Below are 12408 nucleotides of genomic sequence, written 5' to 3'. Positions count from 1 at the left end.
GTAGAGATCTCACCTGCCACTCGGGAGGCCTTTGCTTGATTCGCGGCCAATGGTTTTCCCCGTTATAAATAAAAGAGGATGGCAAATAATTGCTACAACCAGACATTTGTGTCTGTCTCACTCTCTCACTCACTCATCTATCTATAAAGATTGGTACTTCTTTCTACATCGTCCCATCCGGACGTTCCTGTTTCCCGTGCCTTCGTTATCCCGAGGTCTGGGTCTGATTGGTACTTATTCCTCGTTCAACCACTTGAAACCCTTGTCACCTGAGCATTGGTTCTACAGTGGTAGAGATCTCACCTGCCACTCGGGAGGTGTCTGCTTGATTCGCGGCCAATTTTTTTCTCCGTTCTATATAGAAGAGGTTGGCTATTAATGTAACAACCAGACATTTGTCTCTCTCTCTCTGTCACTCACTCACTTATCTATCTATAATGATTGTTACATATTCCTTGTTCAACCACTCGAAACCCTTGTCACCTGAGCATTGGTCCTACAGATGTAGAGACCTCACCTGCCACTCGGGAGGCCTTTGCTTGATTCGCGCCCAATGGTTTTCCCCGTTCTATATAGAAGAGGATGGCAAATAATTGCAACAACCAGACATTTGTGTCTGTCTCACTCACTCATTCATCTATCCAATTATCTTTAATGATTGGTACTTCTTTCCCATTCAACCACTTAAGATTTTCATAACCTGAGCATTGGTTGTTCAGTGGTAGAATTCTCACCTGCCACGCGGGAGGCCCGGGTTCGATTCCTGGCCAATGTATTTTCCTCGTTCTACAAAGAAGACAATGACTACATCGTCCAATCCGCACGTTACTGTAACCCGTGTTTTAGTAATCCCGAGATCTAAGTCTCATCGGTACTTTTTCCTCGTTCAACCACTTGTTACCCATGTCACCTGAGCATTGGTCCTATAGTGGTAGAGATCTCACCTGCCACTCGGGAGGTTGTTGCTTGATTTGCGGCCAATGGTTTTCCCCGTTCTATATAGAAGAGGATGGCTATTATTTTACCAACCAGACATCTGTGTCTGTCTCTCTCTCTCACTCACTCATCTATCTATAACGATTGGTACTTCTTTCTACATCGTCCCATCCAGACGTTCCTGTTTCCCGTGCCTTAGTAATCCCGAGGTCTGGGTCTGATTGGTAATTTCTCCTCCTTCAGCCGGTTCAAACACTTGTCACCTGAGCATTGGTCCTACAGTGGTAGAGATCTCACCTGCCACTCGGGAGGTGTCTGCTTGATTCGCGGCCAATTTTTTTCTCCGTTCTATATAGAAGAGGTTGGCTATTATTGTAACAACCAGACATTTGTCTCTCTCTCTCACTCACTCACTATTCTATCTAAAATGATTGGTACTTCTTTCTACATCGTACAATCCGGACGTTACTGTAACCCGTGTTTTAGTAATCCCGAGATCTAAGTCTCATCGGTACTTATTCCTCGTTCATCTTATTGATACCCTTGTCACCTGAGAATTGGTCCTACAGTGGTAGAGATCTCACCTGCCACTCGGGAGGTTGTTGCTTGATTCGCGGCCAATGGTTTTCCCCGTTCTATATAGAAGAGGATGGCTATCATTGTAACAACCAGACATTTGTGTCTGTCTCTCTCTCTCACTCACTCATCTATCTATAAAGATTGGTACTTCTTTCTACATCGTCCCATCCGGACGTTCCTGTTTCCCGTGCCTTAGTTATCCCGAGATCAAAGTCTCATCGGTACTTATTCCTCATTCATCCACTTGATAACCATGTCACCTGAGCATTGGTCCTACAGTGGTAAAAATCTCACCTGCCACTCGGGAGGTTGTTGCTTGATTCGCGGCCAATGGTTTTCCCCGTTTTATATAGAAGAGGATGGCTATCATTGTAACAACCAGACATTTGTGTCGGTCTCTCTCTCTCACTCACTCACTATTCTATCTAAAATGATTGGTACTTCTTTCTACATCGTCCTATCCGGACGTTCCTGTTTGCCGCGCCTTAGTAATCATGAGTTCTTGGTCTGATTGGTACTTATTCCTCGTTCATCCACTTGATACCCTTCTCACCTGAGCATTGGTCCTACAGTGGAAGAGATCTCACCTTCCACTCGGGAATTCGTTGCATAATTCGCGGCCAATGGTTTTCCCCATTCTATATAAAAGATGACGGCTATTATTGTAACAACCAGACATTTGTGTCTGTCTCTCTCTCTCACTAACTCACTCATCTATCTATAATGATTGGTACTTCTTTCTACTTCGTCCCATCCGGACATTCCTGATACCTGCACCTTAGAAATCCTGTGGTCTGGGTCTGATTGGTACTTTTTCCTCATTCAGCCGGTTCAAACACTTGTCACCTGAGCATTGGTCCTACAGTGGTAGAGATCTCACCTGCCACTCAAGAGGTGTCTGCTTGATTCGCGGCCAATTTTTTTCTCTGTTCTATATAGAAGAGGTTGGCTATTAATTGCAACAACCAGACATTTGTGTGTCTCACTCACTCACTCATCTATCCAATTATCTTTAATAATTGGTACTTCTTTCCCATTCAACCACTAAATATTTTCATAACCTGAGCATTGGATGTTCAGTGGTAGAATTCTGGCCTGCCATGCGGGAGGCCCGGGTTCAATTGCCAGCCAATGCAATTTCCTCGTTCTACAAAGAAGACAATGACTACATCGTCCAATCCGGACGTTACTGTAACCCGTGCCTTAGTATTCCCGAGGTCTCATCGATACTTATTCCTCGTTCAACCACTTGATACCCAAGTCACCTGAGCATTGGTCCTACAGTGGAAGAGATCTCAGCTTCCACTCGGGAATTCTTTGCTTAATTCGCGTCCAATGGTTTTCCCCATTCTATATAGAAGAGGATGGCTATTATTGTAACAACCAGACATTTGTCTCTCTCTCTCTGTCACTCACTCATCTATCTATAAAGATTGGTACTTCTTTCTACATCGTCCCATCCGGACGTTCCTGTTTCCCGTGCCTTAGTAATCCCGAGGTCTGGGTCTGATTGGTAATTTCTCCTCCTTCAGCCGGTTCAAACACTTGTCACCTGAGCATTGGTCCTACAGTGGTAGAGATCTCACCTGCCACTCAAGAGGTGTCTGCTTGATTCGCGGCCAATTTTTTTCTCCGTTCTATATAGAAGAGGTTGGCTATTAATTGCAACAACCAGACATTTGTGTGTCTCACTCACTCACTCATCTATCCAATTATCTTTAATAATTGGTACTTCTTTCCCATTCAACCACTAAATATTTTCATAACCTGAGCATTGGATGTTCAGTGGTAGAATTCTGGCCTGCCATGCGGGAGGCCCGGGTTCAATTGCCAGCCAATGCAATTTCCTCGTTCTACAAAGAAGACAATGACTACATCGTCCAATCCGGACGTTACTGTAACCCGTGCCTTAGTATTCCCGAGGTCTCATCTATACTTATTCCTCGTTCAACCACTTGATACCCAAGTCACCTGAGCATTGGTCCTACAGTGGAAGAGATCTCAGCTTCCACTCGGGAATTCTTTGCTTAATTCGCGTCCAATGGTTTTCCCCATTCTATATAGAAGAGGATGGCTATTATTGTAACAACCAGACATTTGTCTCTCTCTCTCTGTCACTCACTCATCTATCTATAAAGATTGGTACTTCTTTCTACATCGTCCCATCCGGACGTTCCTGTTTCCCGTGCCTTAGTAATCCCGAGGTCTGGGTCTGATTGGAACTTTTTCCTGCTTCAGCCGGTTGAAACACTTGTCACCTGAGCATTGGTCCTACAGTGGTAGAGATCTCACCTGCCACTCGGGAGGTGTCTGCTTGATTCGCGGTCAATTTTTTTCTCCGTTCTATATAGAAGAGGTTGGCTATTATTGTAACAACCAGACATTTGTCTCTCTCTCTCTGTCACTCACTCACTTATCTATCTATAATGATTGTTCCTTATTCCTTGTTTAACCACTCGAAACCCTTGTCACCTGAGCATTGGTCCTACAGACATAGAGACCTCACCTGCCACTCGGGAGGCCTTTGCTTGATTCGCGGCCAATGGTTTTCCCCGTTCTAAATAGAAGAGGATGGCTAATAATTGCAACAACCAGACATTTGTGTCTGTCTCACTCTCTCACTTACTCATCTATCTATAAAGATTGGTACTTTTTTCTACATCGTCCCATCCGGACGTTCCTGTTTCCCGTGCCTTAGTTATCCCGAGGTCTGGGTCTAATTGGTACTTATTCCTCGTTCAACCATTTGAAACCCTTGTCACCTGAGCATTGGTCCTACAGTGGTAGAGATCTCACCTTTCACTCGGGAGGCCTTTGCTTAATTCGCGGCCAATGGTTTTCCCCGTTCTAAATAGAAGAGGATGGCAAATAATTGCAACAACCAGACATTTGTGTCTGTCTCACTCTCTCATTCACTCATCTATCTATAAAGATTGGTACTTCTTTCCACATCGTCCCATCCGGACGTTCCTGTTTCCCGTGCCTTAGTTATCCCGAGGTCTGGGTCTGATTGGTACTTATTCCTCGTTCATCCACTTGATACCCATCTCACCTGAGGATTGGTCCTACAGTGGAAGAGATCTCAGCTTCCACTCGGGAGGTTGTTGGTTGATTTGCGGCCAATGGTTTTCTCCATTCTATATAGAAGAGGATGGCTATTATTGTAACAACCATACATTTGTGTCTGTCTCTCTCTCACTAACTCACTCATCTATCTATAATGATTGGTACTTCTTTCTACTTCGTTCCATCCGGACATTACTGTAACCCGTGTCTTAGTAATCCCGAGATCTAAGTCTCATCGGTACTTATTCCTCGTTCATCCACTTGATACCCTTGTCACCTGAGCATTGGTCCTACAGTGGTAGAGATCTCACCTGCCACTCGGGAGGCCTTTGCTTGATTCGCGGCCAATGGTTTTCCCCTTTCTAAATAGAAGAGGATGGCAAATAATTGCAACAACCAGACATTTGTGTCTGTCTCACTCTCTCACTCACTCATCTATCTATAAAGATTGGTACTTCTTCCCACATCGTTTAATCCGGACGTTCCTGTTTCCCGTGCCTTAGTTATCCCGAGGTCAAGGTCTGATTGGTACTTATTCCTCGTTCAACCATTTGAAACCCTTGTCACCTGAGCATTGTTCCTACAGTGGTAGAGATCTCACCTTCCACTCGGGGGGTTGTTGCTTGATTTGCGGCCAATGGTTTTCCCCGTTCTATATAGAAGAGGATGGCAAATAATTCCAACAACCAGACATTTGTGTCTGTCTCACTCACCCACTCATCTATCCAATTATCTTTAATAATTGGTACTTCTTTCCCATTCAACCACTTAAGATTTTCATAACCTGAGCAGGGGTAGAATTCTCGCCTGCCACGCGGGAGACCCGAGTTCGATTCCTGGCCAATGCAATTTCCTTGTTCTGCAAAGAAGACAATGACTACATCGTCCCATCCAGACGTTACTGTAACCCGTGTTTTAGTAATCCCGAGATCTAATTCTCATCGGTACTTTTTCCTCGTTCATCGATTTGATACCCTTGTCACCTGAGCATTGGTCCTACAGTGGTAGAGATCTCACCTTCCTCTCGGGAGCCCTTTGCTTGATTCGCGGCCAATGGTTTTCCCTGTTCTAAATAGAAGAGGATGGCAAATAATTGCAACAACCAAACATTTGTGTCTGTCTCACTCGGTCACTCACTCATCTATCTATAAAGATTGGTACTTCTTTCTACATCGTCCCATCCGGACGTTCCTGTTTCCCGTGCCTTAGTTATCCCGAGGTCTGGGTCTGATTGGTACTTATTCCTCATTCAACCACTTGAAACCCTTGTCACCTGATCATTTGTGCTACAGTGGTAGAGATCTCACCTTACACTCGGGAGGCCTATGCTTGATTAGGGTTAGGGTTAGGGTTAGGGTTAGGGTTAGGTTTAAAAAAATAGGTTATTGAGGTTGTCAGGTGAATCAAACCTTTGGTTCCTCTGACATCCTCAAGTGCACTGGCACTCACAGGTGTTGAGGCTATTGTTGTGTCCTTAAAAGATGCATCCGAAAGTATTCGTTCTATAGTCTATTTTGTTAAGGTAATTCAGTGGGATGAGATGTGGTGTAATTGAATGATGTGAAGTTTGTATGTACAAGAATACGTCTTAAAAGTAAGGGGAATGTTTGGAATTGGGATTAAAATTTAATTATGGAGTCTGGAAGTCTATTACCTAGGTTTTTAAGGGAGTCTGGGTTTTGTTTTGGGGGGGAATAAGTTATGGGGAATAAATTTAAGGATAAGTTGTGAAATTGATTATTGGGGATAGGATTGAGGGTTACATTTGAATAATGGTTAGGTTTAGGGATTGGGTTTAGAGGTTGGTTTGAGTGCCTAGTTAAATTGTGGGCTAATTATATTTTAGGGTTAGGGTTGGGGTTATCTTAGGGTTGAGTTTAAGGGTTAAGTTTAAGGGATATGGTTAGGGTTGGGGTTATTTTAGGGTTGAGTTTAAGGGTTAAGTTTAAGGGATAGGTTTAGGGTTTAGGTTCAGGGGTAGGTTTAAGCTTGAAGGCCTAATTAAATTATGGGTTATTCATATTTGAGGTTAAATATAGGGGTTAAATTTAGGGTTAGGGTTAGGTTTAGGGTTAGGGTTAGGGTTAGGGTTAGGGTTAGGGTTAGGGTTAGGGTTAGGGTTAGGGTTAGGGTTAGGGTTAGGGTTAGGGTTAGGGTTAGGGTTAGGGTTAGGGTTAGGGTTAGGGTTAGGGTTAGGGTTAGGGTTAGGGTTAGGGTTAGGGTTAGGGTTAGGGTTAGGGTTAGGGTTAGGGTTAGGGTTAGGGTTAGGGTTAGGGTTAGGGTTAGGGTTAGGGTTAGGGTTAGGGTTAGGGTTAGGGTTAGGGTTAGGGTTAGGGTTAGGGTTAGGGTTAGGGTTAGGGTTAGGGTTAGGGTTAGGGTTAGGGTTAGGGTTAGGGTTAGGGTTAGGGTTAGGGTTAGGGTTAGGGTTAGGGTTAGGGTTAGGGTTAGGGTTAGGGTTAGGGTTAGGGTTAGGGTTAGGGTTAGGTTAGGGTTAGGGTTAGGGTTAGGGTTAGGGTTAGGGTTAGGGTTAGGGTTAGGGTTAGGGTTAGGGTTAGGGTTAGGGTTAGGGTTAGGGTTAGGGTTAGGGTTAGGGTTAGGGTTAGGGTTAGGGTTAGGGTTAGGGTTAGGGTTAGGGTTAGGGTTAGGGTTAGGGTTAGGGTTAGGGTTAGGGTTAGGGTTAGGGTTAGGGTTAGGGTTAGGGTTAGGGTTAGGGTTAGGGTTAGGGTTAGGGTTAGGGTTAGGGTTAGGGTTAGGGTTAGGGTTAGGGTTAGGGTTAGGGTTAGGGTTAGGGTTAGGGTTAGGGTTAGGGTTAGGGTTAGGGTTAGGGTTAGGGTTAGGGTTAGGGTTAGGGTTAGGGTTAGGGTTAGGGTTAGGGTTAGGGTTAGGGTTAGGGTTAGGGTTAGGGTTAGGGTTAGGGTTAGGGTTAGGGTTAGGGTTAGGGTTAGGGTTAGGGTTAGGGTTAGGGTTAGGGTTAGGGTTAGGGTTAGGTTAGGGTTAGGGTTAGGGTTAGGGTTAGGGTTAGGGTTAGGGTTAGGGTTAGGGTTAGGGTTAGGGTTAGGGTTAGGGTTAGGGTTAGGGTTAGGGTTAGGGTTAGGGTTAGGGTTAGGGTTAGGGTTAGGGTTAGGGTTAGGGTTAGGGTTAGGGTTAGGGTTAGGGTTAGGGTTAGGGTTAGGGTTAGGGTTAGGGTTAGGGTTAGGGTTAGGGTTAGGGTTAGGGTTAGGGTTAGGGTTAGGGTTAGGGTTAGGGTTAGGGTTAGGGTTAGGGTTAGGGTTAGGGTTAGGGTTAGGGTTAGGGTTAGGGTTAGGGTTAGGGTTAGGGTTAGGGTTAGGGTTAGGGTTAGGGTTAGGGTTAGGGTTAGGGTTAGGGTTAGGGTTAGGGTTAGGGTTAGGTTAGGGTTAGGGTTAGGGTTAGGGTTAGGGTTAGGGTTAGGGTTAGGGTTAGGGTTAGGGTTAGGGTTAGGGTTAGGGTTAGGGTTAGGGTTAGGGTTAGGGTTAGGGTTAGGGTTAGGGTTAGGGTTAGGGTTAGGGTTAGGGTTAGGGTTAGGGTTAGGGTTAGGGTTAGGGTTAGGGTTAGGGTTAGGGTTAGGGTTAGGGTTAGGGTTAGGGTTAGGGTTAGGGTTAGGGTTAGGGTTAGGGTTAGGGTTAGGGTTAGGGTTAGGGTTAGGGTTAGGGTTAGGGTTAGGGTTAGGGTTAGGGTTAGGGTTAGGGTTAGGGTTAGGGTTAGGGTTAGGGTTAGGGTTAGGGTTAGGGTTAGGGTTAGGGTTAGGGTTAGGGTTAGGGTTAGGGTTAGGGTTAGGGTTAGGGTTAGGGTTAGGGTTAGGGTTAGGGTTAGGGTTAGGGTTAGGGTTAGGGTTAGGGTTAGGGTTAGGGTTAGGGTTAGGGTTAGGGTTAGGGTTAGGGTTAGGGTTAGGGTTAGGGTTAGGGTTAGGGTTAGGGTTAGGGTTAGGGTTAGGGTTAGGGTTAGGGTTAGGGTTAGGGTTAGGGTTAGGGTTAGGGTTAGGGTTAGGGTTAGGGTTAGGGTTAGGGTTAGGGTTAGGGTTAGGGTTAGGGTTAGGGTTAGGGTTAGGGTTAGGGTTAGGGTTAGGGTTAGGGTTAGGGTTAGGGTTAGGGTTAGGGTTAGGGTTAGGGTTAGGGTTAGGGTTAGGGTTAGGGTTAGGGTTAGGGTTAGGGTTAGGGTTAGGGTTAGGGTTAGGGTTAGGGTTAGGGTTAGGGTTAGGGTTAGGGTTAGGGTTAGGGTTAGGGTTAGGGTTAGGGTTAGGGTTAGGGTTAGGGTTAGGGTTAGGGTTAGGGTTAGGGTTAGGGTTAGGGTTAGGGTTAGGGTTAGGGTTAGGGTTAGGGTTAGGGTTAGGGTTAGGGTTAGGGTTAGGGTTAGGGTTAGGGTTAGGGTTAGGGTTAGGGTTAGGGTTAGGGTTAGGGTTAGGGTTAGGGTTAGGGTTAGGGTTAGGGTTAGGGTTAGGGTTAGGGTTAGGGTTAGGGTTAGGGTTAGGGTTAGGGTTAGGGTTAGGGTTAGGGTTAGGGTTAGGGTTAGGGTTAGGGTTAGGGTTAGGGTTAGGGTTAGGGTTAGGGTTAGGGTTAGGGTTAGGGTTAGGGTTAGGGTTAGGGTTAGGGTTAGGGTTAGGGTTAGGGTTAGGGTTAGGGTTAGGGTTAGGGTTAGGGTTAGGGTTAGGGTTAGGGTTAGGGTTAGGGTTAGGGTTAGGGTTAGGGTTAGGGTTAGGGTTAGGGTTAGGGTTAGGGTTAGGGTTAGGGTTAGGGTTAGGGTTAGGGTTAGGGTTAGGGTTAGGGTTAGGGTTAGGGTTAGGGTTAGGGTTAGGGTTAGGGTTAGGGTTAGGGTTAGGGTTAGGGTTAGGGTTAGGGTTAGGGTTAGGGTTAGGGTTAGGGTTAGGGTTAGGGTTAGGGTTAGGGTTAGGGTTAGGGTTAGGGTTAGGGTTAGGGTTAGGGTTAGGGTTAGGGTTAGGGTTAGGGTTAGGGTTAGGGTTAGGGTTAGGGTTAGGGTTAGGGTTAGGGTTAGGGTTAGGGTTAGGGTTAGGGTTAGGGTTAGGGTTAGGGTTAGGGTTAGGGTTAGGGTTAGGGTTAGGGTTAGGGTTAGGGTTAGGGTTAGGGTTAGGGTTAGGGTTAGGGTTAGGGTTAGGGTTAGGGTTAGGGTTAGGGTTAGGGTTAGGGTTAGGGTTAGGGTTAGGGTTAGGGTTAGGGTTAGGGTTAGGGTTAGGGTTAGGGTTAGGGTTAGGGTTAGGGTTAGGGTTAGGGTTAGGGTTAGGGTTAGGGTTAGGGTTAGGGTTAGGGTTAGGGTTAGGGTTAGGGTTAGGGTTAGGGTTAGGGTTAGGGTTAGGGTTAGGGTTAGGGTTAGGGTTAGGGTTAGGGTTAGGGTTAGGGTTAGGGTTAGGGTTAGGGTTAGGGTTAGGGTTAGGGTTAGGGTTAGGGTTAGGGTTAGGGTTAGGGTTAGGGTTAGGGTTAGGGTTAGGGTTAGGGTTAGGGTTAGGGTTAGGGTTAGGGTTAGGGTTAGGGTTAGGGTTAGGGTTAGGGTTAGGGTTAGGGTTAGGGTTAGGGTTAGGGTTAGGGTTAGGGTTAGGGTTAGGGTTAGGGTTAGGGTTAGGGTTAGGGTTAGGGTTAGGGTTAGGGTTAGGGTTAGGGTTAGGGTTAGGGTTAGGGTTAGGGTTAGGGTTAGGGTTAGGGTTAGGGTTAGGGTTAGGGTTAGGGTTAGGGTTAGGGTTAGGGTTAGGGTTAGGGTTAGGGTTAGGGTTAGGGTTAGGGTTAGGGTTAGGGTTAGGGTTAGGGTTAGGGTTAGGGTTAGGGTTAGGGTTAGGGTTAGGGTTAGGGTTAGGGTTAGGGTTAGGGTTAGGGTTAGGGTTAGGGTTAGGGTTAGGGTTAGGGTTAGGGTTAGGGTTAGGGTTAGGGTTAGGGTTAGGGTTAGGGTTAGGGTTAGGGTTAGGGTTAGGGTTAGGGTTAGGGTTAGGGTTAGGGTTAGGGTTAGGGTTAGGGTTAGGGTTAGGGTTAGGGTTAGGGTTAGGGTTAGGGTTAGGGTTAGGGTTAGGGTTAGGGTTAGGGTTAGGGTTAGGGTTAGGGTTAGGGTTAGGGTTAGGGTTAGGGTTAGGGTTAGGGTTAGGGTTAGGGTTAGGGTTAGGGTTAGGGTTAGGGTTAGGGTTAGGGTTAGGGTTAGGGTTAGGGTTAGGGTTAGGGTTAGGGTTAGGGTTAGGGTTAGGGTTAGGGTTAGGGTTAGGGTTAGGGTTAGGGTTAGGGTTAGGGTTAGGGTTAGGGTTAGGGTTAGGGTTAGGGTTAGGGTTAGGGTTAGGGTTAGGGTTAGGGTTAGGGTTAGGGTTAGGGTTAGGGTTAGGGTTAGGGTTAGGGTTAGGGTTAGGGTTAGGGTTAGGGTTAGGGTTAGGGTTAGGGTTAGGGTTAGGGTTAGGGTTAGGGTTAGGGTTAGGGTTAGGGTTAGGGTTAGGGTTAGGGTTAGGGTTAGGGTTAGGGTTAGGGTTAGGGTTAGGGTTAGGGTTAGGGTTAGGGTTAGGGTTAGGGTTAGGGTTAGGGTTAGGGTTAGGGTTAGGGTTAGGGTTAGGGTTAGGGTTAGGGTTAGGGTTAGGGTTAGGGTTAGGGTTAGGGTTAGGGTTAGGGTTAGGGTTAGGGTTAGGGTTAGGGTTAGGGTTAGGGTTAGGGTTAGGGTTAGGGTTAGGGTTAGGGTTAGGGTTAGGGTTAGGGTTAGGGTTAGGGTTAGGGTTAGGGTTAGGGTTAGGGTTAGGGTTAGGGTTAGGGTTAGGGTTAGGGTTAGGGTTAGGGTTAGGGTTAGGGTTAGGGTTAGGGTTAGGGTTAGGGTTAGGGTTAGGGTTAGGGTTAGGGTTAGGGTTAGGGTTAGGGTTAGGGTTAGGGTTAGGGTTAGGGTTAGGGTTAGGGTTAGGGTTAGGGTTAGGGTTAGGGTTAGGGTTAGGGTTAGGGTTAGGGTTAGGGTTAGGGTTAGGGTTAGGGTTAGGGTTAGGGTTAGGGTTAGGGTTAGGGTTAGGGTTAGGGTTAGGGTTAGGGTTAGGGTTAGGGTTAGGGTTAGGGTTAGGGTTAGGGTTAGGGTTAGGGTTAGGGTTAGGGTTAGGGTTAGGGTTAGGGTTAGGGTTAGGGTTAGGGTTAGGGTTAGGGTTAGGGTTAGGGTTAGGGTTAGGGTTAGGGTTAGGGTTAGGGTTAGGGTTAGGGTTAGGGTTAGGGTTAGGGTTAGGGTTAGGGTTAGGGTTAGGGTTAGGGTTAGGGTTAGGGTTAGGGTTAGGGTTAGGGTTAGGGTTAGGGTTAGGGTTAGGGTTAGGGTTAGGGTTAGGGTTAGGGTTAGGGTTAGGGTTAGGGTTAGGGTTAGGGTTAGGGTTAGGGTTAGGGTTAGGGTTAGGGTTAGGGTTAGGGTTAGGGTTAGGGTTAGGGTTAGGGTTAGGGTTAGGGTTAGGGTTAGGGTTAGGGTTAGGGTTAGGGTTAGGGTTAGGGTTAGGGTTAGGGTTAGGGTTAGGGTTAGGGTTAGGGTTAGGGTTAGGGTTGGGTTAGGGTTAGGGTTAGGGTTAGGGTTAGGGTTAGGGTTAGGGTTAGGGTTAGGGTTAGGGTTAGGGTTAGGGTTAGGGTTAGGGTTAGGGTTAGGGTTAGGGTTAGGGTTAGGGTTAGGGTTAGGGTTAGGGTTAGGGTTAGGGTTAGGGTTAGGGTTAGGGTTAGGGTTAGGGTTAGGGTTAGGGTTAGGGTTAGGGTTAGGGTTAGGGTTAGGGTTAGGGTTAGGGTTAGGGTTAGGGTTAGGGTTAGGGTTAGGGTTAGGGTTAGGGGGGGGGGGTGGGGGTGGGGTGGGGGTGGGGGGTGGGGGGGGGTGGGGGTGGGGGTGGGG

The 12408-nt window shown here is 46.9% G+C and overlaps 1 non-coding gene across 1 annotated transcript; it reads left to right on the top strand.

The window, feature by feature from the left end:
• Positions 1–704: 704 nt before the first annotated feature.
• trnag-gcc (transfer RNA glycine (anticodon GCC)) lies at positions 705–775 on the top strand. The gene has a single exon. It is a non-coding gene; the product is annotated as a tRNA-Gly (tRNA).
• The last annotated feature ends 11633 nt before the right edge of the window (positions 776–12408 follow it).

This window comes from Amia ocellicauda, chromosome 23 (assembly GCF_036373705.1).
Source record: "Amia ocellicauda isolate fAmiCal2 chromosome 23, fAmiCal2.hap1, whole genome shotgun sequence".
In the NCBI taxonomy this organism is placed as follows: domain Eukaryota; kingdom Metazoa; phylum Chordata; class Actinopteri; order Amiiformes; family Amiidae; genus Amia; species Amia ocellicauda.
The sequence above is the reverse complement of the archived record's forward strand: the minus strand, read 5'-3'. Positions and strand labels throughout refer to the sequence as shown.